Source organism: Falco naumanni, chromosome 14 (assembly GCF_017639655.2).
Source record: "Falco naumanni isolate bFalNau1 chromosome 14, bFalNau1.pat, whole genome shotgun sequence".
Taxonomy (NCBI): domain Eukaryota; kingdom Metazoa; phylum Chordata; class Aves; order Falconiformes; family Falconidae; genus Falco; species Falco naumanni.
The window spans coordinates 20,043,635-20,071,556 of record NC_054067.1 but is presented as its reverse complement, the minus strand read 5'-3'; the positions used below and the strand labels follow the sequence as shown (position 1 = coordinate 20,071,556).

At 34.9% G+C, this 27,922-nt stretch overlaps 1 long non-coding RNA gene across 1 annotated transcript; it reads left to right on the top strand.

Annotated features, from left to right (window-relative positions):
• The first annotated feature begins 1,301 nt into the window (after nucleotides 1–1,301).
• Nucleotides 1,302–22,509, top strand: LOC121097230. Its single transcript, XR_005830872.1, has 3 exons — nucleotides 1,302–1,438; nucleotides 11,582–11,759; nucleotides 20,867–22,509. It is a non-coding gene; the product is annotated as an uncharacterized LOC121097230 (long non-coding RNA).
• The last annotated feature ends 5,413 nt before the right edge of the window (nucleotides 22,510–27,922 follow it).

Here is a 27,922-nt window from a genome sequence, read left to right as displayed (position 1 = left end):
AATAGCAACAGATGTACAGAGACCAAACATTAAAAATGGGGGGAGTACAAAAGAAAGAGTTTAATGTATACTCCACATATGCATTAGTTACTCATTACTGATACTGGAGTATTATTCATAATAATACTGGAGAGCCACCTTGTCTGAGGGCTGTGTGAAAGGGACACAAAAAATATAGAGGAAAAACTCAACGTTGTTAATAAAGGGGGCATTTCTTTTGAAAAGCAAAATACTGCCACACAACAGTTAGAGAATCAGAAGACATATGAACATCAACATGCCCAAGAAAAGCATAGAGCTTTAAAATGGTTATTTTATTCATAAAGATATTTGGGTTTATCACTAGTGTGCTTCTCCTGGCCCTAGCGCAGTCTGTCTTCCATAGACCTACCAACACCACATTTATGTACGCATGTCACTGTCAAAAACTGGTTGACAGTAAAATGGGGCAAATTGCAAATTGAGCTGTGCTTTGCAAACCCTACACTTGCTAACAGATACGCACTGCTTTTACACAGTTTACATGATACAATTTATTCAGTTTCTATATAATCAATGGCCACATGAGGAATGTTAGAAATACACTGCATTATGAAACAACAAACAAGAAATGTAAATCAAATTGGCAGGCAATTTAAAAATTACACTCCTATTAAATGCTTGGGGTTTTGGATTTAGATCTGTTTCAGAAATGAGTTATCTGATCAACAAAGAAATTGATGTATGCTTCCCAAATCTTCAAAATAGTAAAAGAAATTAATCATATTTTTGCCTCTCAGTTGTTATAACAATGATGAATGATACACTCCTTGAGAAATGTTGCTGAATCATCCAGTAAATTGTTTGCTCTACAGCAGGTCTCATCCACAGATATGCTGACCTTCAGGGTGTTCCTGACAGGCTCAGTTATCAAAATCTGTTTTTCTGGCACAAATTCTACTCTTCTAAAACTGTAACTTGTTCATTTGTAAAATAGGCTGCCAGTAATAGTGCCTGTTTATAACTCTTCTGTCAGGTTTTTTTTTCTTTATATAACACTGAAAACAGAAGAATGTTACACTGAATTGTAATGAAGCATTTAGTGAAGTAACCCATTTTCAATGTCATAAACACATTAATAACGATTTAAAATGAGGACAAACTATAACTCTGTTCAGCATACTGAAAGCTGATAATTCAGGAGAGTTCAGCTCTTCATCATTTACATAACTGACTAAAAAGGAACTAAAAATAAAAATTAATACACAGTGTTTATCATCTGATATGTGACTTTTCTCTGAAGAGGTTTTCTGTCCCTCAGAACTACCTGCAATACAACTTTAGAAAGGATGACCGTCACTAAGGGTTAGGGCTCCACAGAAATGACCACACAAATGACTACACATATTCTGCACCATGGACAGTTCTGCAGCTGCACTGGGGAATGGCTCCTACTAAGGTGAGCATTCAAATACTCATTTAATTTTTAAGTATATCAACAGCTCTGCTAAATTAGAAAAATCACTTCTACTTTTAGCTTTAACTACATACTCCTTTACCACTACAGTCCCTGGATCCTTGTGGAGAAATGGTGATTGTAAACAGCTTTAGGGTGTGTTATTGTCTGCAGGCTGAGCAGTCTCAAATTCATTTGGTCCTACTTACTAGGTGAGACAATCATGGCTATTCCAGTATTATTTCTCTCAAGGGAATGGATAAAGAGTTGAATATGTAATAACATCCTTCAGTTTGGAAGGACTTAGATGTTTTAATTGTACCTGAAGTAGTGCTCCCGACATATCTCTAATTACTATAAGCTGGTCTTTACTTGTAATTTTGACTAGTGTGAAACTCAACAGGCACTGTAAGACAAGACAGGCAAAGCTTTCAGGAAAGACTCCACTTGACATATGACATTTTAATTCTCTACACCTCCCAGAGGAAGAGTTTCTTCTACTTAGGTGGGAAAACCATGACCTATGGAGAAATTCTATCATGCGTACTAGCTCTTAAGGAGCCAAAGAGAATGAATATCAAAGTACAATGGATTAAAGACACCAACTAGGTTTACTGCTTTTCTGCATGACACAAGGGCTAACTGAAAGCCATGTGAAAACCCCAGGAAAATACTGAAACTACACTGAAATTGTGTGAAAATATGATTCAGCAAATATAGACTAATTGCTTAAAGTAACCTCAGAATTTTTCACTAAAGGAAAACTCTTATAACACATTACCTTAGCAGTCTGGATAGACGTATTAATTGCATAGTTGTTAATAGAAAGCATATTTACCATGTGTGGAAACATGTGTTACATGTACAAATTTAAGAGACATGTTTTGCTAATATATATACTTATAATGTAAATTACACAAAGTCCTTGTCATTTATTATTGTTTATCATCAGTATCACATTATCATGTGCAGACAATTCTTTTTTCTTTTTTTACAACCACTTTTCACGGTACAACAAATTAACAAGTTTTTCAGAGCATTAACTCTGTAATTGTTTCCTTTATTTGTGTAGTAACAGATGGGTGTATATCTCTTGGGATAAGAGAATCAAGAATCCTTTATTTGCAAAGCCGTTTTCTCTCTCATTATAATCAATACCTTTTATTATGTATGTATTAAAATCCAGTTAAATGGAAACCCAAAATGCATCTATGTACACAAACATAAAAATTAAATGAAATAAGTGAAATGGTCAGCTGAACTTCTTTCTTCAGTGCAATCCTTATGCAAACAATAAAACTCTTATTAAAAGTATTAAACCTCATATTTAAATTCTCTAAATTTTGCTGAATGCATATTCCTAACTTTGTAAGGGAGCAAACCCATCAGTTTCCACAATTTACTCATATGATCATGCTTAAACAATTTTTCTACAGTGGCAGTATTCTTACTGACTGACTGATGAACACAACTTTTTGAACTTCACTGCTGATGCACATACATTTGAACAGAAATGACAACTACTTTGTCTTTTCCACTCCAGTATTGTATACCATGATAAACTTCCCAGATTAAGTTTTGAACAGTTTTTAACAAAACTGAGTGATTGTGACATTTTACTTCATCCAGAAAGAAAAAGAAACAAGTCTTTTTTTTTCTTCTTTTTTTTTTTTTTTTTTTTTTTTTTTTTTTTTTATGGTGGTAACAGTCATTATTCTGTAATGTTGTATAGGCAAGTAACAAATTTTGGAGAAAAAGAAAGACCGTGGAAAAGGGAAGTGAAGAACTTACTCCCTTTTCTTTGATAAAAACATTCTAAATCCACCTGTCATATTCTGATGTGTAGTACATTACTGTTCTTTACTGTTCTCTTGGAGTACAAACTGCCTTTCTTTCTGTGCTTTGATCGTTTCACCTCTAAGTGACCTAACTACTCAGACCCAATTTTAAGCAAATATTCCTCTAAAAACATATGTTTATATCCTCTTAGTATAACTGGTATATAATATATATAACTAGTACATATAACATATATATATTATATATATAACTAGTGTGTATATATAGGTATATGTAACTAGTATAACGAGTATAACTTAGTATAACTATATATATATAGATATAATATATACTGTTTTTTAAAAAAACTACAGTTCTAAATTTGAGTAGATCATCTCTAGTGATCTAGCGTTCTTTTTCCTTAAGAAAATGTTGGTCTCGATCCCTCATGTTTTAGGGAGAACAAAGACTTGTAGACTTACTATGAGTTGTTTTGTTTATTATCTTTAATAAAGACCATAAAAAACCCACTAAGTTACTTGGTAAAGAAAGGCTGCAATGATATAAAGTCTTGGTTTTGTTTAAGTATATTGCAACACTGACATTTAATTCATTGTTACTAAAGGTTTCCATGAATACTTCTGCAACTGACTCTTAACTTTAAAGATGAAATGTGAAAAAAAACTTACAGTTAGGTCCATATTTGCCTTTGCAGTCTCGGAAAGGTTGCCTATGAACAATAACATATCTGTCTGAAAGATGTTCAGCAATGATACTCATAGATAAGATAATTTTACTAAGAAAGAATTTCCTATTGAACACATGGTCCGCTGCAATGATATCCCATTCCTGATATTGCTGTATTTGGGTAATTGTTAGCTCAAAATGCAAGTAAACTTTTGTAATGGCAAAACAACAGATTCTCAATTGATGGAAGGACAATCATCTACAAGCAAAAGATTTCTGATAAAATTCTAGCTGCACATCTAATATTTTTAGAAGCCTATCTTAGCTGAACACATGCACAGTTGCAGCAATACACATTTCTACAGTGAATAACAAATAGCCCATATTCTTTAAGAGGTCATATTGATTTTTGAAACAGTCATAGTTAAGCAGCTACATTAAGAATGCATGCATCTTAATTACAATCAACTGCAATGTGCAATACTTTTTAATGACAGTAAATAAATCAATCAGCATAAATTAAAAATGACAGAAGCTGAGAACAAGGGATGCTGTACCTGACACTTTCAGTCTATTAGTGGATAATATTATAACAATTATGATGATATGATGATGGTAATAATAATAATAAAACATTGCTATACAGTTAATACAGTCTGTTAAGTGGAAGTAGCTTACTGTACTGCTACAATATCCCTATAAAATATAAGTATTTTTATTGCTAGGGTGATTTTTCTCCTCTTCTCTTAGAATGAGCTCTGAGAAGTTAATGTATTTACCCTAATTCAATTCAAGTTACAATTTTTACTTGTCTCACTGTTACATGATCTGACTAGGACAGAAATAATGTTTTAAATATGAACTAGGAATATATGAGTGAAATAGCATCTATTGAAATAGCACCTTGTCCCCTGGTGATAGTAAAAGAAAAAAATAATTATCTGAATCAATAAAGATATAATGTGATCATATCTTGATGCAAGAAAAATATATTATTTGAATAGCTCTGAAATTTAAAAAAAGCTATGGTGATTTAGCTTTTTTTAAAAAAAAAATGTTTGCCGTTTTTATAAAGGGAATATTTGACTACAAGTACCTTTTTTTTGTTTGAAATAACAGGTCTTACATCCATGGTATAGATTTTGCAATAACAGCCAATGTTTTGAAGAGAACTTTTATGAAGAACATTTCCAGTTCTGTCCCATTTTAAAATTTCCTGCCAAGTTGATGTGTTCTGTAACTTATTTAATTTTGTTTTCATTCCAGCAGCAGTATTGGTTACATTAAAACAAGGTTTCAATGATTGTAACAAACCTTCATGAAATGAATTAATATTTAATTAACATTCATACCCAGTCATTTTTAATAACAACTTCTTCAGTATTTGTACTACCTTAATTCAAAAGGTTAGCGGGAGGAGCAGTTATTACATTTGACCAAACATTGGAAGGTTTTTCAGCTTTTCTGTTACACTGCTAGAATATAAACTACCAGACAAAGCATATTTGGAAAGAGTCCCTTTTCTACAACTACATTTTTCTTATCTTAAATGACATGGCAGTGGTGTACCAAAGGTACAGCCTGGGTGCCAGCTGCATTTACACAATAGTAAATAAGTTTCATATAGTCCAAATTATTTCCATGGCTGGTTCCTAAATCTTGTAACATCAGAAGACCTTAAATCAGATATTCTGAGAAAAATAAGGTACACTGACAGTCTAAGGAAATTGCACCTCTTTAATCAGCTAATTGCCTGCATGATTAATCCTGTTCCTCAAGACACTGGTGTTAGCGCCATAACATGGCGGGTCTCCAACACTTGTGGCCTTTGTGAGATTTGGCTCTAAGCCAGACAGAATATAACAGTCCAAAAAAGAAATATTTTTTAATAAAAAGTTATCATGAGATAAAAATTTTTAAAAAAGAGCACAAGAACTAAACTAAATGAAGCCCTTTCTGTGTAATTATAGATGGTGCTGGTTTCATCTCCCCATACACCTACAGCCCTGCTGGCAGTGCAGCGAGGGCGGCTGCTCCCTGGGGTGGGGGCTGAGCCCTGCTGGGCTATCAGCTGGTGGGTGACAGGCAGGATCAGGCCTGGGGAGGGGACAGCCCTGGGAGAGCCAGGCAGGGCTGTGGGGACAGGGGTGGACCCAGGATGCCAACCTGCAGGTTGTCCGCGGCTAGGCCAGGCCTGGCGGTGGCAGATCTGGAGACCAACACCTATGGTGTCACGGGGGCAGGACTGAGAACCCGGGGGGGCTGACATGGGCTCCAGGACCATGGGCCTGGGAGGAGGCCCCTGGGGAGGCCGCTTTGTGCCACCGAGGCCCATAAATACTCTCAGGGACCTGACATTTTCTGTATGAACAGCATATTGACAGTTAATCCTACCACAATTTGAGCACATAAATATCTTGTCAAATTGAGTAAGTAATCTAATTTACTTAAGCATTCAGCTTGATTGTTATGCCACGGTTTGAAGCTGCCAGTGGACCAGGCGGGCTGTGCAGGTCCAGGGAGTGCAGCTGTGCGCCACCTTCCCTCCCTTCTGCATGGGGGTGTTGGCCTACAATTGTCAACACAGCGTGCACATTTGTGCACGGCTGAGTACCGCCGGGGACCAAACCAGCAGGGCCCCAGGGGGCCAGAGAGCCACAAGCTTGCACACTGTGCTGGCTGAGCAGCAGAGAAACCTCAGTATGACATGGAGAAAGAACATTTTTCAGAAAGCAAGTCCTTCTTTGCACTGAAAAATGCATGTGTGTTAGCAGAAATATATGCTTTACTATATGTGTGTATTGTGATTTCAACATCTGTGACATGCTTAGGTGTTCTGTTGCATCACTGTTTTTCATTAATAACTTTTATGTGGAAAAAAAATGCATGGGCACAATTATATTGCCATCAACAGAGAATTTCTTAGCTGGATTGCAGAAATCAACTGCCAGCTGGCAAATTGAAAAATGCACTGCAAGTCAAACTGAATTATAAATAGCTATGATTTTGGATCCACCTAGACTTCTTTAAAACAGCAGGATTGAACCAACAAACAATACCAAGGTGTGCAAAGTAGAAAATAATACAAACCTGCATTCATTTCTTGCTATGTTCTCAGTGCATTGAAATTAAACATTAAATTTGTTCTAATATTACATTCTTTGTGTAATATACATACAAGGGAATAAATAATTAATACACAAAATTCTTTTGAGACAGTTCCACTCTCAAAGCATTTAGCAGTAATTCTGATACCAGAAAAAACTTCTAGAAAGTGATAATGCTGGGAGGATTTTGTAGAAATAGCAGGAAAAAATAAAAACATAAGTTAACATTAAGGAAGATAAAATGGGAAAGGTAAAGGAAACAAGCAATTATGCATAAATGTTCAACACTTGGACTCAGTTGCTACACACATGACAACAGTATTAAGGGCTAGTCAATACAAGAATGATATTATGTAACAACGTATTAACAGTTGGGTTATTCCTGCAAATTTTTTCTAGCAGAGACAAAAATCTCAATGCTTACTTTGTAAGAACAAGTTCCTATCTTTCAGATCAGAAGAAACACAAACCAAGTTTTATGCTTGAGAAATGTAACAAATAGTATTTTCTTATGCCAAATGGGTTCACTGGCCATGTCGAATGAGAGGAGTTTCAAACCTTGGAACATATGAAGGTAGTATTTATTAGCCTTTTTAAACTGAACAATAATTTGAACTTTCAACAAAACAAATCCAAACCGCAAAATCCTACATTTTATTGACTATTAAAGGAAAGAATTGCAAAGAGAAGCTCTCAATAACAAATTCACAGGTAAATTGCAATTTATTTTCATCTTCTTTGTTTACTTTTTCATTATGTGTATGAGAATATGCTTATCTGGTTTACCAGCACAATGATAATTTCTATTCCATTCCCTGATGTCTTACAATCATGAAGTGGATGAAATTGCAAAATATGAAAAAAAATCAGCCTCAATTTTTACAAGAAAATAAGTTTAAATTCTAAAGTAAAGCTCCGAAAAATAGTGTGATGAGAAAAAAATTCAAATAATTGAGCTTGCTAAAATATAAGCATTAAGTTGTAGACCAACTATCCTTCAGATGGTGTGAGCAAAAGTTAGCATAAGTAAATCTAGACTGAACTCAAACCAAAACAAATAATAGGGTGAACAGCTTCTGCTGAATAAATTAAATCACCTTAAACAACACATAAGCAGAAAAGGAATGCAAGAGACGGAGGAAGACCAACTAATGAAATAGGATAACCTCAAAGAAACACACACAGAAAAATAAATTGAACAGGATAAAACCAGACTCAGAACAAGTAATACCTGACTCTCCAGTCTTCAGGTTGCAAAAACTCCCAGGTTGTCTGGCCTAGGGACTGTTGAGATTTTTTTAAGATGGGACAGCATTTTACTACTTCACTTTGAGCAACATTATACATCTTCAAATAAGCATCTTTTACTGAGATTTACAGTTCTCATGCCAATAAAAATCCCCCAAATTCCTAATCATAGAGCATCTTACAATCATGATGTACTAGCACCAAGATTTTATCATGAGAAGCTTTTTTAACCTGTAAGAATCGTTTATTCAACACACTAGCTTGCTACACGGTGTACAGCATTGCACCTGAAAGTTATAAAGTTCATCTTTATGAGGGGACACACGGGTATCAATAGTTTATGGATGACAAATGTGTACTGATTTGAAATTTGTATGGTATTAGAAGCCCTAGTTCTTTTCCTTTGTCACAAAATATTGTGCTTTAATAGTGTGAGATTGTAATCAAAATGGACAGGATTTGTTTTCTGTCTTTTATTATTATTTTTTAATATGAGATGAACTGGATGATAAATTGAAAGCAATTCTGATTACAATCAAAAAATATTAATTTCATAGATGAGAAGATAAAAATGTTCACATGCTTCTTCCCAGAAACTTTATGCAGATTATGAAAAAGGTTTCAATTCATTCATAATCCTTACAGTATTCATTGCCCATCAGTCCTTCTCCAGACTTGATTGTTTTTAAAGAAATTGCATCACTTTATAGGAATAAGGCTTATACTAATTTTAAAGATACTTTCCTACATGTTCAGATGTGAACACTCTTAAAACCCCAGTATTTTTAAAGGACACTGCAAGGCGTTAAATTTGTTCAATAAATGTTGTAGCAAGAACAGAAAATGTAAAAGCTTGCCTACTATCTTAGGTTAACATAACAATCTCTATCTTTAAGTCTATACTTACAGAATTAAACTCAGGCAAACAAATTATTTAAGGTTTCCATCTCCTGGTTCTTCCATTTTCCCCAGGACTAATCCTGCCAGAGATGTATGTGATAGTGGACCATGACTTATCAAAAGGTAAAGCATTCGGCAATAATAGCCAAAGAAATAGCATCAAAGCCAGAGTACTGTGTGTTGAAATTTTTATTTTGATGTTTATATTGTTTCTTTGCCTTTATGCAACATACAATACATTCTATCAAAAAAATTGTAAAAGCCAGGAAAACAAAAAAAAAATTTTAAATACACATATACATATATATGTAATCTCTCTCAATTTACTGGTCGCAGAAAGCCCTATGGCCGACCACCTTGTCACTGGTGGTCACAAGACTGGTAATGGTGGAAAAAATGTTAACCTGGGAGTAATCAAGCCTTTCAGAATTAAGTACAATGTTTAACAGCACCTAGAAACTATTTTGTGGACATAAGGGAATATTCTTACCATGTATTTCTACTTAGACAGTTGACCGACATAATATTCGCCTGTGCATCAGCATTTGGGCTAATGAAGCAAGCTGCCTTGATATTGATTTCTTAAGGTATGAAGTTGAGTATCCATCCAATTGCTTTGGAAAATCTAGCTTCTAGTACTTGTATCTGTCAGGAAAATGCTGTTTTCTTAAACTCCCCACACTCTTTAGATGTATATTATTCTGTAGTTCGTAACTGAAACAGAATAAATGTCACATAGCACAACTTTTGCATGTGCCGAATTACTTCATGTAACTGTATAGGGGGAAAAAAGAAATGTACCCTATAGGTGGCAGTGTAAGCATACTGAAGAAACTGCTGAGAACTCAAGTAGAACCACTTAAAAACATTTAAGATTAACCATAAATTAATAAAAACAATTATTACAAAGGAAATTGAAAAAATGGCACAAACTGCTCAGATTAGATCGTCCAGCAGCACTTTAGAAATGCGTTTCAGTCAATTTAATCACGTCCGTGTCTTTTTTATTGGTACTGGGTAGCAACCTGTGGGCTCGTCTTCCATCAGGAGGATTCGCTCTTCTGCAGCTGCTCTGAGTTTACAGATTATTAGAAAAGACTGAGAGACTTTTCTGAATTAATTTAGAGCGAGTTTAAGCATACTGTACTTTAAGGTTGGACTTCTGTAAAAATACATTTTAATATTTCAATGCCTTAGAAAAAGATTAAGTATTTGAGCACCTGAAGAGGCAAAATAGAATAATTTGATGGATTACATTTAAATCAGCTGAATGTCATATTTTAATAAAAAAGTCTTTTTAGAGTTGCTCACATTCCATATACTCCACATATTTGAAAGCCTCGTTTGTAGACAGAGAAGTCTGTGTAAATATATCCAGTATGAGCAACCATGTTGGATAAGTTACTTATTGAGGAGTTATATAATTTACATAAGGTTTTAAGCATCTCCAAACATATATTTTTTTAAGACATACAATAATCCTAAATACCATTTTAAATGAATTAATGAAGATTACAGAATAAGGAAGTATCTGACACTTGGGGATATGCTGTTAGGAAGGTTTAGGGGGTATTTTTACACACATTTTATAAACCTGCTGAGTAAATCTTGGACTTTCAACCATTGTTTTTGGACATGAAAGAGTTTGAAAATCCTATTAACATCTTTGTGGAAGTGGTCTAGCAGTACTGCTGCTACAGAATAATGTTATTTTGCATTATCACTTATTACAGCAAAATCCTAACTTGTGAATCCAAGGGAGTTCCTGAAATCACTTCTGCAAAATTATTCTCCTTTTCTTGCAATATTTTCAATTGTATGTACTACCTTATTGTGCAAATATAATGGAGTACATGACATCTGTCTGTCTCCTTTTAAAATAACATACTTTTGTGTGGATAAGACCGTGTCAAATTTACTTTTTGCATAGTTCTGTAATCTTTCTGAATCACACTTTTTTTTGCCCTTAGGGTTATTTAGCATCTCCACTTTAAATGACATGTGGCCTTTAAGAAAAGTTTTAGTCTCAATTACCAAAAGACTTTACTACTAGAAGTAATGGATTTAGAAAGCAGTTTCAACAGTTTTCCTATGCAGTCCACGATTTTTTCCACTATAGCCATGGTAACAAAGTAACTCTCAAGTCTGTGCATATCTAGCAATATACAGAAGAAAGCATGTTTATGATTTTCAGATTTAAATCCTACTGGTGACACTCCTATCTATTTTGAGGTGGATCTATTTATAATTTGTCTGCAAGGAATATGAAACCACTTTTAATCTTGATCACAGTAACAACAAAGATTTTATTAGAAAATAAACTAGGAAGAATATTTTTTTAAAATGCAAAATTCAAAGACACTGGGAAAACATATAAGCAGAAGGGAGATAAACAATGCTCTCAATGTCTCTCATGTCCCTGCAGGTGATTATTGCTTTCAGCTTTGGCTGCAGTCAACGCTGTGACTTTCTGAGGTGCAGGAAACACTGCAAAGTCCCCAGGAAATTCTGCTCGTCATTTCTGTGGCCTGGCTGCCTTTTCCCAGCTCCTCAAGCACTCTCAGTCTCAGCATGAGCTGTAAGCAGCTTCCCAGCTCTTTGCTGTAAGTATTTGCCTGCCCAAACCTGTAGTCTCTTAATTTTTTTCTCCCTTGAGTTTTTCCCTAGCTCCCACAGACATAGGAGCAAACTTTCCTCCCTCTAGAAATTTCTACCTAACCAGACTTCTTACAAGAACATAATAACTGAGAACAAAGGAGGAAAAAGCATCATGTCAGATATAGTGTCACATTTAAACATCATGCTATGTTTATGCATATATATAATATTTCTCCTTCAGCTACAGGAATGATATGTTCTGTTCTATTTAGACCAAACTTCCTTTCTGGCAATCTCTGAATGTTGCAAGCATCTAAAATCCAAATGGACACACCCTTTCCAGGATAATTAAGAGAAGTCTCTTGCCCTCTGCGCTTTAAAAATGTGGGTCTTATACTTCCTGCACACAGAAATTTTCCTGTGACAGCACAAACTCACCTGCATTTAGGAGAGGCAGAATGAATGGGTCAAATGACGGAAACATTTACAATCCAGCAGGATTTTTACAAGTAGCATAAGCAACCACATCATCCATTAGTTTATCTGTCTTCTGTTACACCTTGAAACATCTCAAAGAGAAGAAGCTTCATGGTTCCACTCAAAAAGTAATAACATGGAGCACCTGAACTTCAAAAAGACCTGAGCTTCAAAAAGCAGAGCAGAAGCCTTGTTTCTGTGAAGCTCTTCAAATAACTTAAACCAAGATATAATAATTGAATCCCCAAATTTGAAATGAATTTTCATTTACTTTCCCCAAGCACTTACCATGAATAGTAGCAGACAGCCTGAGCTCACACCACATCAACGGAACATGGGTGCTGTGGTTATAGACGTACGTCATTTATATAAATTGGGGAAAGTAATCTAATATCATCGTTCTTGGGTGCCTTCTTCTGTTTAAAATAATTACGTTACTTCAATCTGGACAAAAAGAGAAAAGTCACTGGAAAGATGCATAATGGTTTGGAAATGTTAAAAGTACCTGTGTTCTGCAGAATGGTTAACAGTAACCTCTGTTTATGCAGATGTAAGCAACAATGAATATGAATTAACTTCCACAAAGAAAAATCCATCATATGATTTCATTTTAATCTGATGCTTTTGTTTTTTCTCCCAGATAAGCAATTAACTTCTACATTTCAGTGCCAGCAATAATCAATTTCAAATTTGTAAATTGTAGAAAATTACGTAGGAATTTGAATGTTAAAAGCAGATTAGAACAGAAAAGATTTAATATCAGGTTGGAAGAGTAAAACACAGCTGGAGCGTAAGATCTTTTTAAAATAATCTACAAACTCATGTAGTATAAGAGAAACATAATTAAGATGATGGTACTTTACAGTGTAGCTGGTTCTCTTCCAACTCTGAATTCAGCTAACATATCCTTCGTGGTTTTTGGTGGCTTCCACTTCTTCAAACAACTTTCATTGAGGGGAAAGACAGATGGAGAAGAAGGGGTGAATATACAGGAGATACTTCAGCAGGCAGAGTGATCTGACATGTCTGGCCTAAGCATGAAAATAAATAATATTTTTTTAAAAAAAGTCAAAATTAACTTAATAATTTTGATCAAGAATAAAAAGTAAGATCTCCTTTATAGATGTGTTGTGATCTAAATAATGGTTTTTCATTGCTAGTTTCTTAGATTTCCATTTCATTTTTTTAGTATAGAAAGGAAAAAAACCCTGTATGTTGAAAAACTGTGCTGTGGCTAATAAACAAATACGATGATGAAAGGCAAGACTTTCATTATTATTGTAATAGATGATGTGAAATCACCTGCAAATATGTGCTTTGTTAATTTTCAATGACTGAATGTCAAAAATCTTTCCTGTCAAGACCATTGTCCCATATAGTACAGCTGAGTGGCTGTCGTATTTGCTGAGGGAAAAAAGAAACAAGTTTAACAAAGTTAATGATACTATATATAGTACAATTTTCTAAGATCTTTCTGAGTTGAGAAAGCCAAGTGGTTGACAACCTATAGGAGTAGCTATTATGGCTCAGTTGCAAGGAGGAAAACGAATAGCAGCATGTCGACCATATGACTTTATTTGATGAACTAGAAGCAGCTACTTTATGACATTGGGAGTCAAAGCCAATCACAAGCAAACTGTAGACACTGCCAATGTTTATATCCATTCCTGCTTGTGGTATCAAAAGTTCTTATTGTGGTCTAATTGTAAAGCTCTGAGAACGGGGAAAACCTAGGCACACGTACACACAGAGTGTTTTTGAACAATGTGTGGTAGATTGAAGCCATCTAGATGTAGCTATTCATTGCTATCTAACGTTGCCACATTGGACCATCTGGTCCTGTTCTGTTTCTGCCTCATGAACTAGGAAAATGAGTATTCCTTTTCCAAATCACAAGCCACAAGACTTAAATATTCTGTGATGAATTACTACAGAAAAAATTAATTAATAGAACATCTGCCTGCCAAGAAGATAGAGTGCAAGTAACTAATATGTTACAGTTACTGGGCCAGGTTCTCCCATTATTCTGGCAGTTAACAAAGACCAGAAGGCAGATGGGTCAATCTGGCCAATAATTTTTTCGTGACAGTTTAACTGTCACCTGGCAAATCTAGCTCAAGTAACAACCTCTTTCTCCCTGTGCCTAGCCTACAGCAAGCTGGATGCTCTTCAGAATCCTTCTCAGCATCTATCACTGTCTTTAGGAGATTATGTGACTTTGAAAGTCTGGTATGAAACCGCAGAAATACACAAGTCCCATTGTGTTAGAATGTATACAGAGTGACTAAGCCACCATTGAAAACAGCTTTCACATACCCAAAATCGGTAAATCTGATGTCAAGCAAAAATGACCATTTTTATACATATGGTATGGTGACTTCAGTAGAATAATTTGTAGAAGTAAAATGAATGTTATGCCTAAGAATAATTAGCTTGAAATTACTTTTTTTTTTTTTTTTTTAATTGAGTATTTGGAATTCTGTTATTTAAATTGACTATGTGATGTTTTTATTCCAGTTCATCTTTGCACTTGCTTTGAGACGTCAAGTGTCACTTTTACTTTGGCAAGAGGTCTTTTGATTATCAAGATAAAAGAAAATGTTTGTTCTGAATAAAATCTTATTTTTTACTTTACAAATGAATTGAATGGAAAACTTCTACTAATGATATATGCTTCTCATTAGCAAACGGATCCCTTTACTGTGGTAATCAAATATACCCTTTCTTCAAGTCAATCCTCACCCATTTTTATAATTAACATCACTGTCCCCATTTTTTTTCCTCCTCTGAAGAATAACTTGAAATATATGTCTGTGAAAGCTTTTCAGTCAGTTCACTATAAGGAAACTGATGTACAGGACTCCTAGGGGGGTAACAAAGTTTCCTCAACCACAGAACTACAATCCACAACCAGACATAAAATCATGCAGAGATAGTTTCTTTCTCTGACTTCTCTGTTTACTAGTAATTAGAAAGTGGTACTTCAGTACAAGAAATAGTATACTGAAACTGCTGGTTTGATACAGGGTATGCAATCAAGCCCACTGCCTGCAGGGAAGAAAAATAAACTACTGATTGTGAGTGGCCAGCAGTAGCTACTGCTTTGTGTCCAGTATTATATTAAAGCAATTCACAGTTAACATCATATAAGCATTGCTCAATCACTGTAAATGAATGCTCACAAGTGTTCTCGTGAGCACAGCCTCAAGACAGTTCAATGGCAGCATGTATGAAGTCATAATTTGGCCCTAGTATCAAATGAAAAGAAGCAGCTGAAATGTGAGTGCCTGCAGTGGAAGAGTAATATTTTGCAAACTGAAATGGCACCGGAAATCAATATGACACAATGAATATAAAATCTTGAAATGCCATTTCTACAAGTCTTTAAAGAATAACTATTGAGGACTAACATTTTCTGTACTATTATGTAACCCTTTTAAAATGTCTCCTTCAGCTATGCGTGAGAAATGAGTTTTTTAAAATATTGGATTTTTAAACACAAAGGTAAAGAATCTCAGCTGTGATCTAAGGTCACATCTCTTTCTAGAACTATTCAGAACACATTTGAACTGTAAAATGAAAGAAATTCGGACATTAAATATTCTGATATGACACTCCCAATGAGACTGAGAAATCAGATTATGACCAAGATCAGTGTTTGTTTCATTGACTTCTGCTATGATATGAGACTAAAGTATAACCAGCTGTAAATTTCTCCAGACTCAGGGGTGAAAACAGTAACCCCCATCCCCACCAAACCCTATAATCAAACAACTCTTATGTCAAAACTGAAATTTAACACAATATTCTAATCAAACAAGCCTGGTCAGAACTTAAGGACTTGAACGTAACCTAGCCACTTGTAAAACAACAAATATGATGACAGATGACAAAACCACTTATTGTTAAAGTATTGTGGGAAAAGTCAATGGCTAACGATGTCTGAAAAAACAAGCAGAAACAGTGACTTTGGGAGCTGGGTCAAAAGAGAGCAAATAAAAAAAAGACCTAGAATGCAATTAAATACTTTGTTTGCAAACAGGTAAATACCTTTTTTTCAGTGCAGAGAATTGCTTTCCTGTTCTCAATACTGTTTTTCAGATCTGTAAACAGAAGAAGTTCAAGCAGATTATAAAATAAAGAAAAACACTGTGTTTTTTCCAGCTGCATAGACTCGGGTTTTGGCCTAAAAGCACTTTTATCTTGCTTTCTTTAAAATTGCTAAAAGGGTCTTTAAGGAGTATCACAAAGCTTCAGAGATTACTGCAGTGACCAGTTAAGGCTCACATCACATGTCATATATTGTTAGTCCTCTGAAAATAATCATCCTAGTGTATTCACCTTGTTTACTTCGTGGAAGTACCTTCACTCACTTCATGGGCAACTTTGACGTTTTCTTTTCAATTAGTATGTTAAATAAATAATACAAACTCTATTGGCAAGGAAGCAACATTTCCTCAACATTTGTGTCGACTCTTGACCAACTCTCAGGATATATTTTTGTATCTACCATCAAGAAGGAACAGCAGAATATCTGAAAATGTCAAATCCTTTTTAGTTCAACCTTGCAAAACCCAAATATGTTTAAGAATTCCCCTTTGGCTTGTTTACAGCAATGATGGAATAGAAGATCATGTTTTGTCCTCTCTGTTTCTTTACAGGAACTCTTAAAATTTCAAGTTCAGAAGTCAGAACACATTGTGCTCATTGACCTTTCGCTATAGCATGTCATTTCAGTCTCCTGTGCAGAGAATTTCTGTTTTTTCTGGGAAGTCTGGGAACAAAGTTTTTCTTTTAATCACAGTAGTGACTTGTGATTCCACACAGGCTAGAATAAGTTAATGGAAAAAGTTATTACAATTTTCCTTTCACTCCTTCTGAAATATTGGCCTTCTCAAGCCAAATACAGAAGGAAATTTCCATGTGAAGATCTTCTGCAACATGAAAAGCTGGGTTTTGACAGTTAAGGAAATAATTATTTTTGTATGTTGAGGAGAAAGCACTTTCTTAAACAGTGGTTAGTTTGCTGTTATCACATAAATGAGTTATTCCTATAAGAAATGGTACTGTAGGCATCAAACCGTGTTAGATAATGTTAAGTAATTAAAGAAGGAAGAACAATTCATTCCATCAGTTCTCACTTTGCATCTTGAACCCCTCATTGCTGATGCTGTATGTGAATAGTGGTTTGTCCATACTAGCAGTTGCCATAAAGAACTGAAAACAGCAGTTAGTCTTACAGCAGGAAATCATGGTTCAGTGTGTCAGAGAAGGTATCACACACATCACTGTGAATTAGCAGTACACATCAGATTCCTTTTTACACACTGAGCAATGAACCTTTTATGTGACACTGATTTTTGAGACTTGTCTGTTTCCAGACTAATCAGGGGAGTGAAAATTACTGATACTCATTTCTAGAGGACTTGTTTTTCCTTTGGGTTCTGGCAGAAACTACTCTGTATACAAAGTGAAGAAAAGACTTTTAGTGTTCTGAGAATCAGATAGGCAAAATAGGAAAATAACTGGAGGAGACAAGTACTGGCATGTGTTATACTAGATGCTGTTCCCAGACAGAAATTATTTGAATAGCTATGTGAAGGACATACACATTAAAAAAAAAAAAAAAAAAAAAAAAAGAAAAAAGTCTTCTGTTTCAAATGATACCAAATGAGTTTATTACCTTTGATTTGTAATAACTTGTTGCTTAAACTCTATAACATGGAAGCCAATTTCATAGAATCACATTCAATGATTTCATATCATAGTCTATGATTCTAACTTGTGCTCAAGTTCTATAACATGGAAAACAGTTTCAGTTTAAATTGTAATCCATAATTTTTCTTACTTGAGAGACCATTTCTTAGAATTTGTAAACAGCAGGAAAATGTTTTGAAGATTGCTTTTAAGCAGAATGCTGACATTTTCCTGGTATTCTGGGTCCAGGCTATGCTCCTTTAGTGAGATACAGGAAGGTACACTTCTGCAGCAATGGGGGAATAGGTCTCAGTTTGAACCAGTATCAAAACTCAACTTCATTGAAAATAAATTGAATTAGAATCAGAGACGATAATAAATATTGGATGACTTTTCAAGTTCTTTTAAAAATACAATTATTTACAAATGACACAAATGAGAAAATTGGGAGTGTCACTAATAAAGTGAGAAAAACAAATTAGGCTACTTTATTCTCTGCTAAAATGTAGATTAATTGGTCTACTTAGATAAAAGAGGCGGCCATCTACATAAAGTTCAGATATCAATAAGGTGCAACAGACCAACTTCGAATAAATTTTCAGAACCTAATGCAGATGGAGCATACTCGGGTGAAGCTGATTAAAATTCTGTGGGCAATAGAATTAAATACACGTTCTGTTCACAGGACAACTTGTTTTTAACTATTCTAAAAAGGAACCAAAATATTTTGTTAATACATCCAAAGACATAGAAAAGTCCTTGGAACAGTACTTTGTGCAAATTGTTTAGGATTCTTCACAAATAATTATACATCTATTATCATATTCTTCCAACATAATCACACAACCAGTCTGATAACAGAAACAAATTTAGAATATATTTGCTTGTACACTTTCATAAGCACCTTATACCCTGTTAGTGTGCTTACGGAAACAACCTTGTTATTAGAGCATAAACCCTGCTAGCAGTAGATAAAAATTCTGTTCTTTTCCTTGCCATACACTTTTTAATAATTGCATTACATCCTCATGTCTTGCTTTATTCACAAGTACATCATGATAACGATAATTTCCAGCTCACTGACATGGACAACCCATAGTATTTTACAGGCATTAGGGAATTTGAGAATCTAGAGAGAACTGTTATGGAGATGTAAATTACTGTTACATCATACATATATTCTCATTTTTTACAGTATTATCTGATGCATTGCAAATTTTGAGATAAATTCCATGTTCTAGGATATTTTTGAATCCCACACTTTCCATTATGTAGGCAGAGCTAAAAAAATTATTTTCAAAGGAAATAATTTCTTTTGTTCTTTTCTGGCTATCTCATTTATATTTGTAAGCAAATTATGTTTTGGGATGCAAAGCTGTCTATTTCATCCCTGCTTATAGGATCTCCTCATTCATGATGCCCAGAATATATTACAGCTTAATCCAAAGCCCACTGAAGCTGCAGGATGAGAAAGGGTGGTACATCTCCCGTGTCCGTCACTACCTTGCCACCTCAAAACCAAAAATAACCAATTGCAGAAAAGACTGAAAGTCTAATATATCCTTCCTAAAATCAGAAGGTACTGATGATTGGATGCAGATGTACTAGAAACTCTTAAATAAAATGTTTCCACATTTAGCTATGTTGCCTCTCGTCTTTGTATTCTCTTGAGGCTGACAGTTACTGATGTTAAGTCAAACTATACAAAACAAGCTGAAAAGAAGTTGTTGGGAAGAGTGACTTCATTAAATGGCATCTACACTCAATGCAGTCTACTGCTTTTGCTTCAAAGCAACATATAAAAGTATCTTTGTATACTGCTGGCATTTCGCTGACATTTGAAGAGACTTCTAAGGTGTACTAAGTTGGCAGCTATTGTAGTAGGAGAGTTTGTTTTTCTAAGTTACAGCAAACCAACCCTAAACAGTTCTCTGCTTAAAAAAAGAAAGTTTGTGAAATAGCAAAAAAAGGTACATACACAAAGAAAAAGAAAATATCACTTTAAGCAGTTCCCTTCTTTCTGCAACTCCACTTAAAAAAAAACCCAAAACCAAAAAACCCCAAACAAACAAAACAAAAAACCCTGAACAAACAGAAAAAAAATGTTATTCAGAAAAGCCTGCCTAAGCATATTCTGTCTGAAGAAGTGATTGATTCTTGTCCTTGGTCAGCCTAAGATACTTCTTTTCTAACAGAGAGCAATATTCTGTTAAGTGGCAATAGTAGCAAGAGGCTGCATCCCTCACTGCCTCACGACTATATCTTGGCATGCAAGAGGCAACATTCTCCCATCAGGGCTAAAACAATTCTGCCTGGGATGTGGAACCCATCTATCCCGAAGCACGTAGGCTTTCCTAGCCTCCAGCTTTCATCTCATTTTCTAAATTCCCACTGTCTTCAAAAGTGAGAACAGAGATTTTTCTTGGATGCAGGTCACGTAACTGAAAGAAAAAGATTGCTATAACTTGTACACATACAGGTCATAGAAAGTGAAAAATTCAGTCAAAACAGTGTCAAAAGGCATTGCTTTTGAGTTAGCTGAAAAACACTAAGTCTTCTGATCTTTCTGACAAGACTGTTCTCTGAAAATACAGTCTTTTGTTTTTCCAAAGTGTAAGGTACAGATGATGACAGATAACACACCCAGAACAAGCATCCAAACTCTACCCCAAGAAGGGATGCTTACTTAAGGATACCTTAAAAAATCTGACTGTTTAATAGGACTAATAAATACAAAGGTTTCCAGAAATTGAAAGTAAAAGCACTTTCTGTCATCACATCACGCTGTTTTTCAGAATATTAAAGGGCTTTTGCCAGACATTTTAATGATGTGTAGACTCCATTCACAGGCATTGTGGACAGACTAGGGTTACTTACACCTTGAGACTAGAGAATTTAATTTCTGTGAGCATAACTCAAATGACCTTTTCTTTGAAAGCATATGCCAGTACGTACCTTAAGATTCAAAGAGAAGATCTGTAGGAACATACCGCAGTACCATTGTCAAATTTATGGAGTATCTCTGACAGAAGAAAACATCCTAATGAGCTCATGAGAAAACTGACAGCCCTAGGAAGAGACCTATGTGGAGGCTGCAATAAGAGACTGGATTCCTTCAAATAGGAAAATCTGAAGTTTCTAAAAAATTCCTTAAAAAAAACCCAACATTGGGCTGATAAATTTGCCAGATGGAAAAAATACTGAGCAACTGCTAAGCAGCTTGTGCAGTTTTGAAAGTGTGACTGGAACCTGGAAGGAATCATAGGCATTTCCTGACTGTTGTCTGCTTATTCTTGGAGATACCAAACCTGAAGTTAGAATGATCATCTAAGTACAAGAGAAAACACCAAATATATCTAGGATAATTCAGTGAAACATCCTGGATAACCCCTGGTGTTACTGAGGGCAGAAAGAAGTCCTTACCAATATCAGGGGCTCCAACAGGCTTCACTTCAGCAGCTGAAGAGCAGGATGAACAAGGGGGAATGTTCTGAGGACAGCCTTGTTAAGAGATGGACCTCCGGACTGGCAGATTCCAAAGGCCTTTGTCAGGGCCAAATACTCCATCATCATCAGTTTGTCACCTTTTCAAGCAGAAAAATTTGAAACTCAAATATTCAAGGCTTTCTGTAACAGCATGAACTCTTTCATGTAGGTTAATCTCTTCCCATGAATGAACAAATGAAACATCATCACCTAAATTGTCTAATGCGAGAGGGCCATTTGGAAAGACCAGATGAAAATTTGTCACCATTATATAATGTATCATCAGATCATATATCTCTAAGTTTTGACATAGCCTAAAGTTTGAAATTACACTAATTAAACAGTTGCTTTCTACTCTCCAGAGTAGCATTTACATTTTGAACTAATGTATTATTTAATGAGTTTTATATATTATATAATATCCACTTTCCAAACTTGGAGAGTGAAGGGGAAAATATCTTTCAAATTTTCATAAAACCTTGATAAAAATAATATTTTAGTACTTACCAAAGGAAACTTATGTTTTTATTGGTTATAACAAAACTGTTTTGATATATTTAAAAGTCATTTTAATTTGTCAAAGGATTGTTTTGTCACTGTAACCAAAACACATACTTTTGTATGCAAATAAATCTGAGCTCTGTAATTTTAAGGGGTAGCATATCCATTATTGTACAAGATACAAATGAAAGTATTTGTACAACTATAAATATTTAAATTTAAAAGATGGGACTGAAGCTCTAGAAGACTGAAGGTACCATATAATATGAAATACTGTCAATGTAACGGTTGCAATTTGGTTCTGACAGCAATGTTAAAGGAAGCCAGTGTGGCAGGTTTTCTGGTGAAGAAGACAGGGAAGAAGGCAAGAAATGACTCTTACCTGTTTCTGCCCTATACTTCTTACTCAGACAGCATTCTGTTTTATCTAGGAACAGTGTCTGGACCCAAAGACTGTTTGCAGGAGAGAAATTAGTAGTATTTCTATTTTGGTTTTCTGCTCACAATCCTATGGAAAAACAAAACCCAAGAATAACCAACTGCAGCTATTATCTTTGTTGTATGCATAAATTATCTTTGCAAAAATGTAAGGGTCTTGCATTTAAATAAATTATTTTAAAAGGACATGTTAATGGGCTATCATAGTTTGCTTTCTAACATCAGGGATTCTCCATGGGTATGAAGAAAACATAATCACACATATGGTGGAACTAAAATGTACTATTTTTCTTGAATGAAATTCTCTTGTTAACTCAGCATGCACTGCATGAGATCACATATAATTTTTCAACCATCTGCCCACCTCACAGCATTATGGACAGAAAATTTCTATTATTCAGCCACTAAGATTTTATGCTGGGTGACTTATAAGTGTGGATTCACTATAATATCTTTCATCATTGGTAGTAAATTTGGCATCTATGCAGATACTACTTGTATTTCTGTAGATTCCAATTTGAAGAATAAATTTCAGTTCAAGTCTGTCCTCTGCCACTCTTTTCTAATACCTTACAGAACACACATGCCATGTGATTTGGACATATAAGCTTTTGTATGATAGACTAAGCTGGGAAAATGCATTGCTTAAATTTCAATGTTAAAGACAGGTTAAGAAACATCAGAAACCCTTGATTGTGATTAGCTGTTTTATAAAAGAAAAATAAAATCAACCAAACAAAAATCCCCACAACAAACCCACCACCCTCCACAGCAATATCTTTGCTGTGAAAAGATCAGAAGCCAACATGTTAATGAGCTTTTTTACAAAATTAAATCACTGCTGTTAGTGTTCACTGACTTCTGATTAATTCATAGATACCTTATCATAATATAGTGCTTCATGAATAACCAAATGTAAGAACTGTATTAGGATTTTTAGACCATGCCTCTCTTTTGGTATTGCTGCCTACCAAGCAGAATCCAATCACAGAACAGTCTGTTACTGTTCAATTTATGACAGCCTCTATTTTCAAATTAGAAGTCTCCATATATACAGCAACGACAAGACAATTTTCAGGAATCTCTGACATGACATTCTTGTTTGTAAAAGATATTGTGGAGATTAAATCCTTTTTTAATTTCCTGAGTCTGTACAGGTCTGCTTTCTTACTTGAGATATAGCACACCATCTTTGAATATCCTGAAACTAATTAAGAACGAGATGAGTTTTACATTAAAGTTTTTTTTTTCAACTTGTTCCTTAGCTTTCATTATTTTAACCTCTTCCTCAGTATTCACAGCTCACCCATATGGGAGATGCTTTTTTAAAAAAAAGTATTATGAAAATTCTGTTTAAAAAGGAATATTCATTTCTACCTGTATCAAAGTAATTGAACAAATTAAAATCAGGAATGGAGAGAAACAACCAAGCATTTTTTCATTAGAACTTAGCTAGTGGATATTGCAAATAACCCTGCAAAATTCCCTTTTTACTTTCATCGTGTAGGCATATACAGCATTAATGCGAAGAATGGACAATACCAGACTTCAAGCAGACAAACAATGTAACATTAAGAGAATGCAAAATCAAAACAAGAAAGAAGGAAAAAAAAAATGCTACCTCAGCTCCACAACTCTGAGAACAATCTAATTCTTTTCTTTTCATGACAAAAGCATGCTAGTGAAGCAATTGATGCTTTTTGCTTCTCTGTCATAGAAATATATTAAACTTGAAGAGTTAAATGTCAGAGCCAACAGTGGAAACTGCTGGAGGCTGATAGAGCCCATAGATTGATGAACGCTGAGAAGACTACTTTTGTTTTTAACACACACACACACCACACCCCTCAATATTACGTACCAAGTAATGAGATAAGGGGCAATGCTTTTCTAAAACTAAGCTAACTTGTAACCAAGAGAGCTGTTCAGAGATACTGCAACCCATGAGCTGACTAAGTGCTTACAGTTAAAATCCCATTTCTTTCCCTCGCTCTCTCTTTATATAAGGTGGGTACTCCCCATCAGTTTTCGTGCAAACTGTACTTTTTTTTTTTCTGTCAATTTATTTTGTTTTGCACTGCATAATATGACAGAAGAAGGGATTAACAGAGTCTTCATTTGCCTGTGGCTGGCTCGGTGATATTAATATCGGTGATTTTCAAACCAGTTTTTTGCTTGTGTGGGTAGAAGAATATTTTCTCCCTGTATAACCCTACCTCTGTTCTGATAGTGACAATGTACTTGATCTATATTTCATGTACCTAATTTTTCCCTGACTTTCATCTGGCCAGATTGGTAGTGGTCCTTCCAAGTTTCCATAGGCTTTGGCCTCATCTGCTCGTGTAAGACACTATCAGGTGTTACTCTGCAGATGTCTTCATTCTTGCTCCAGTGCTGTCCTGAGTTTGTATTTATTTCATATATAATGCCATCTGCAACTTGGCAAAGTGCCTTTGCCTCTCCTTTGTCTTCCTCTTCCCCAGCTGTGGACAGACCTCATTACCAGCGCACAGCAGCATGGCTCTGCCCCTGCGGCAACACACTCCGTGATTCCGGTGATCTTTTAACAGAACCTTGCACCACTGAACTCCCTACAAAGCACACCCTGGGCTGGGCAAGCTAGTGACCCCTTTGCTAGAGAATATTATTAATTATTACATCCTTTGTAAGTATTATATGAAACTATAACGCCTAATTATTTGGAAACCTAATTTAGTAACCTAATGCTGTAAGGAACCATATTTTCTATTGTTTTTCATTAGCCAGTGGTTGCAGCTATTGGTTTTAACTGCAGGCTCAACCTGCAAAAAATGCACAAGTAGACAACTGTGCAAATTCACATTTGGCTACTGAACCACTCACATGTTTTACAGTACAGTGGGATCCATTCCTTAAGTTTATGCATGAAGAATCCCTGGAAAATCGTGCCCTCGATTTCCAAATTTATTTTCTGCTTGGTTTTTTTCCAGGTAGCTTACTCTTCAAGTTATGGCTAATTTTTGAAAAAGATGGCTGTGCATGGTTTTTGTAAAAAAGTGAATGATTGGTTCAGGAGGTCTTGCTGGACAGTTAAAAATTCTGTGATTATAACACCCGAGATATATCACTTGTTAGCTTTTTTGCCCTTTATATGATTTACAGGTGGGTTTTCTTCCCCTTCAGCTAGATACAATCCCTGGATCACATTAACTTTTCAGGTAAGTTTCTCCTTTTACCAGCACAGTTCAACATCTTTGAAGGTGGCATACTGGTTATTACCCATTTGCCTTTGTACAACAGACCTTGTGTAGTAGAGGATCTCTATTCTGGCTAAAACAGAAAGATTAAAATTTTGGGGCTAGAGACATCCTAAATAGTAACCAAGAGTCTTTGTGCAGCCGATTAGTTTTAGAATACTCCATGATTAATACTATCTTTTTTAATATAATATGCATTTTATAATGTGGGATTATAAAGTGAATGTTAGAGAATATTAATTTTTGTAAAATACTACTTTTTAAAAAATACAATACCACCTTTAAAGAAAAAATAATCTTTAACATATGTATTAGTTAGAAGCTTGTGTTTTAATCTAATTAAGAATTTTATTAGCATATAAAGTTTAACAACATCAAATTGAATGTATAAAATGCTATGATGGCATAGAAGTATTTTTTTTAAAAAAAGACATCTCTAACAAATTATGCAGAAGTCCTCTGTTTAAAGGTGAAATACAATGTGGGTACACCATTTATTGGCGTTTCCTTTTGTTGCTGTTGCTAAAACCATTATCTTTTATTATGGTTTTCATTTCCCTGCACGACATTTTTAGTTTTACCATAGACTGTTTTTTAGTTGTTTCTAAGTGATAATGAAAAAATAAAATGGGGAGTAATTATCTGTATGGCAGAACAGTACTGGGAGATTTTACTCATCAATTCTTCACAAAACAAATACAACTCAATGGTGTGACACCAGATAAAAGGGAAAGCTTTTCTGGGATATGTTATCCCACAGGGATGTTAGAATTAGGACACACGAGGTAGTTACTCTGCTAAACACAATGCTACTAATAGATCCAGAATACTCTACCCAGTCTTGAAAAACAGATTGTAGGAAAGATATTGGTTAGTGGAAAGAAGCTGGAGAAGAGCAGAAAGGGTAATAAGAATTTTAGAAAATACAGCTAGAGAAAAATACAGGATTTCCTTATGTGGGAAGAAAAAGACACCAAGGATCAGATGCAAGTTATGATAACCTGTCATCCATAATAAGAAAAAGCTGAGGAGCTTTTCATTAGTTCTGAACAGCAGGCCAAAAACAGCCGTAGCAATTGTAGAATAAATGTGACTAATGCTTTGCTTTAGAAAAGCATTGTACTTCTTTCTGCAGTTTACATATTTAATTAAGCTCGTTTGGGGATGAAGTTAAGCATCAGAAATGAGGATAAAGTTGAAACGAAATATGACTTTGATCTACACTAAAATCTGAACTTATATTTATAATACACTCTGCTGGTAATCTTGCACTACTGTATGTTTCTGTGCTATTGCCGTGATATATAAACATTCAGGTACCTGAAGAATGCGCTTTAAATTCATGTTTATATTAATTTGCCTACCCTCTGGTGTTTAATAATGCAGCAACCCTTGCTTAGCATTAGTAAAATAATTTAAGTAAGTATTTTGCAATGCTCCATGAAGTGCATTAAAGCAATAATACATTCTAAGTATATAAAAAAAGGAAACCAATAATACGGTGATACAGCTAAAAGCTCCTTTAAATGAATGTAGAAGTAGCAGACATCATAAATGGCTTGCTTTAATGTTTTTAAATTAAAGTTCCACCAGCTGATAGGTTTGAAAACTACCCTTCTCTGAAAAACAAACGATCATGACTGAATCCAGTAAAAACACACAACTGCAAATCATTCATGATGAGAATTTGGTGATTTTCTTTATCAAATATACAAATGAACTGATGTAGCAAGTCACATGCATATTAAACCAGTGTTTAGTAACAGTACGGCCATTTGTCATAATGCTGGATATGGAAAACAGTTTTGCCATCAAAACCCATGACAACCTGATTTCATTATCACTGCTGCTGTGGATTTAAATGAATCTGGTGGTACAATTAGAGGTTTCCTATGTCTAAGTTTTTATATTTAGGAGAAAGGACATTTCAAATCAGACAATGGCACAGTCCAAGGCTAGGCCTGGTAGCCTTGAATCTCAAAGAATATGTAGGATCCTAACTTGATTTCAGGTTGTCAAGGGGTGGTGTAGAAGTGACATCTTTCCTTCTGCACAAGCCAGTCTCAATGATTTGAAAGGAGATAAAATTAGACCTGTATCATCAAACCACCTGAAATCAAGTGAAATTTCTATTAGCATTGCCAGTTTCTAATGCATTTCCATACATTAAACATTCACTATGAAACAAACTCCACTGTTCAGCCAGAAAATTGGTGGATTCATTATTCTTTCCAGTTATAAAATCACAATTAATAAGCAGTGACCATTTGTTTTTCCTGTACTGTATTCAGTAACGGTCTTGTCTCAGCACCAGGGCTTAAAATGAAAAAAAG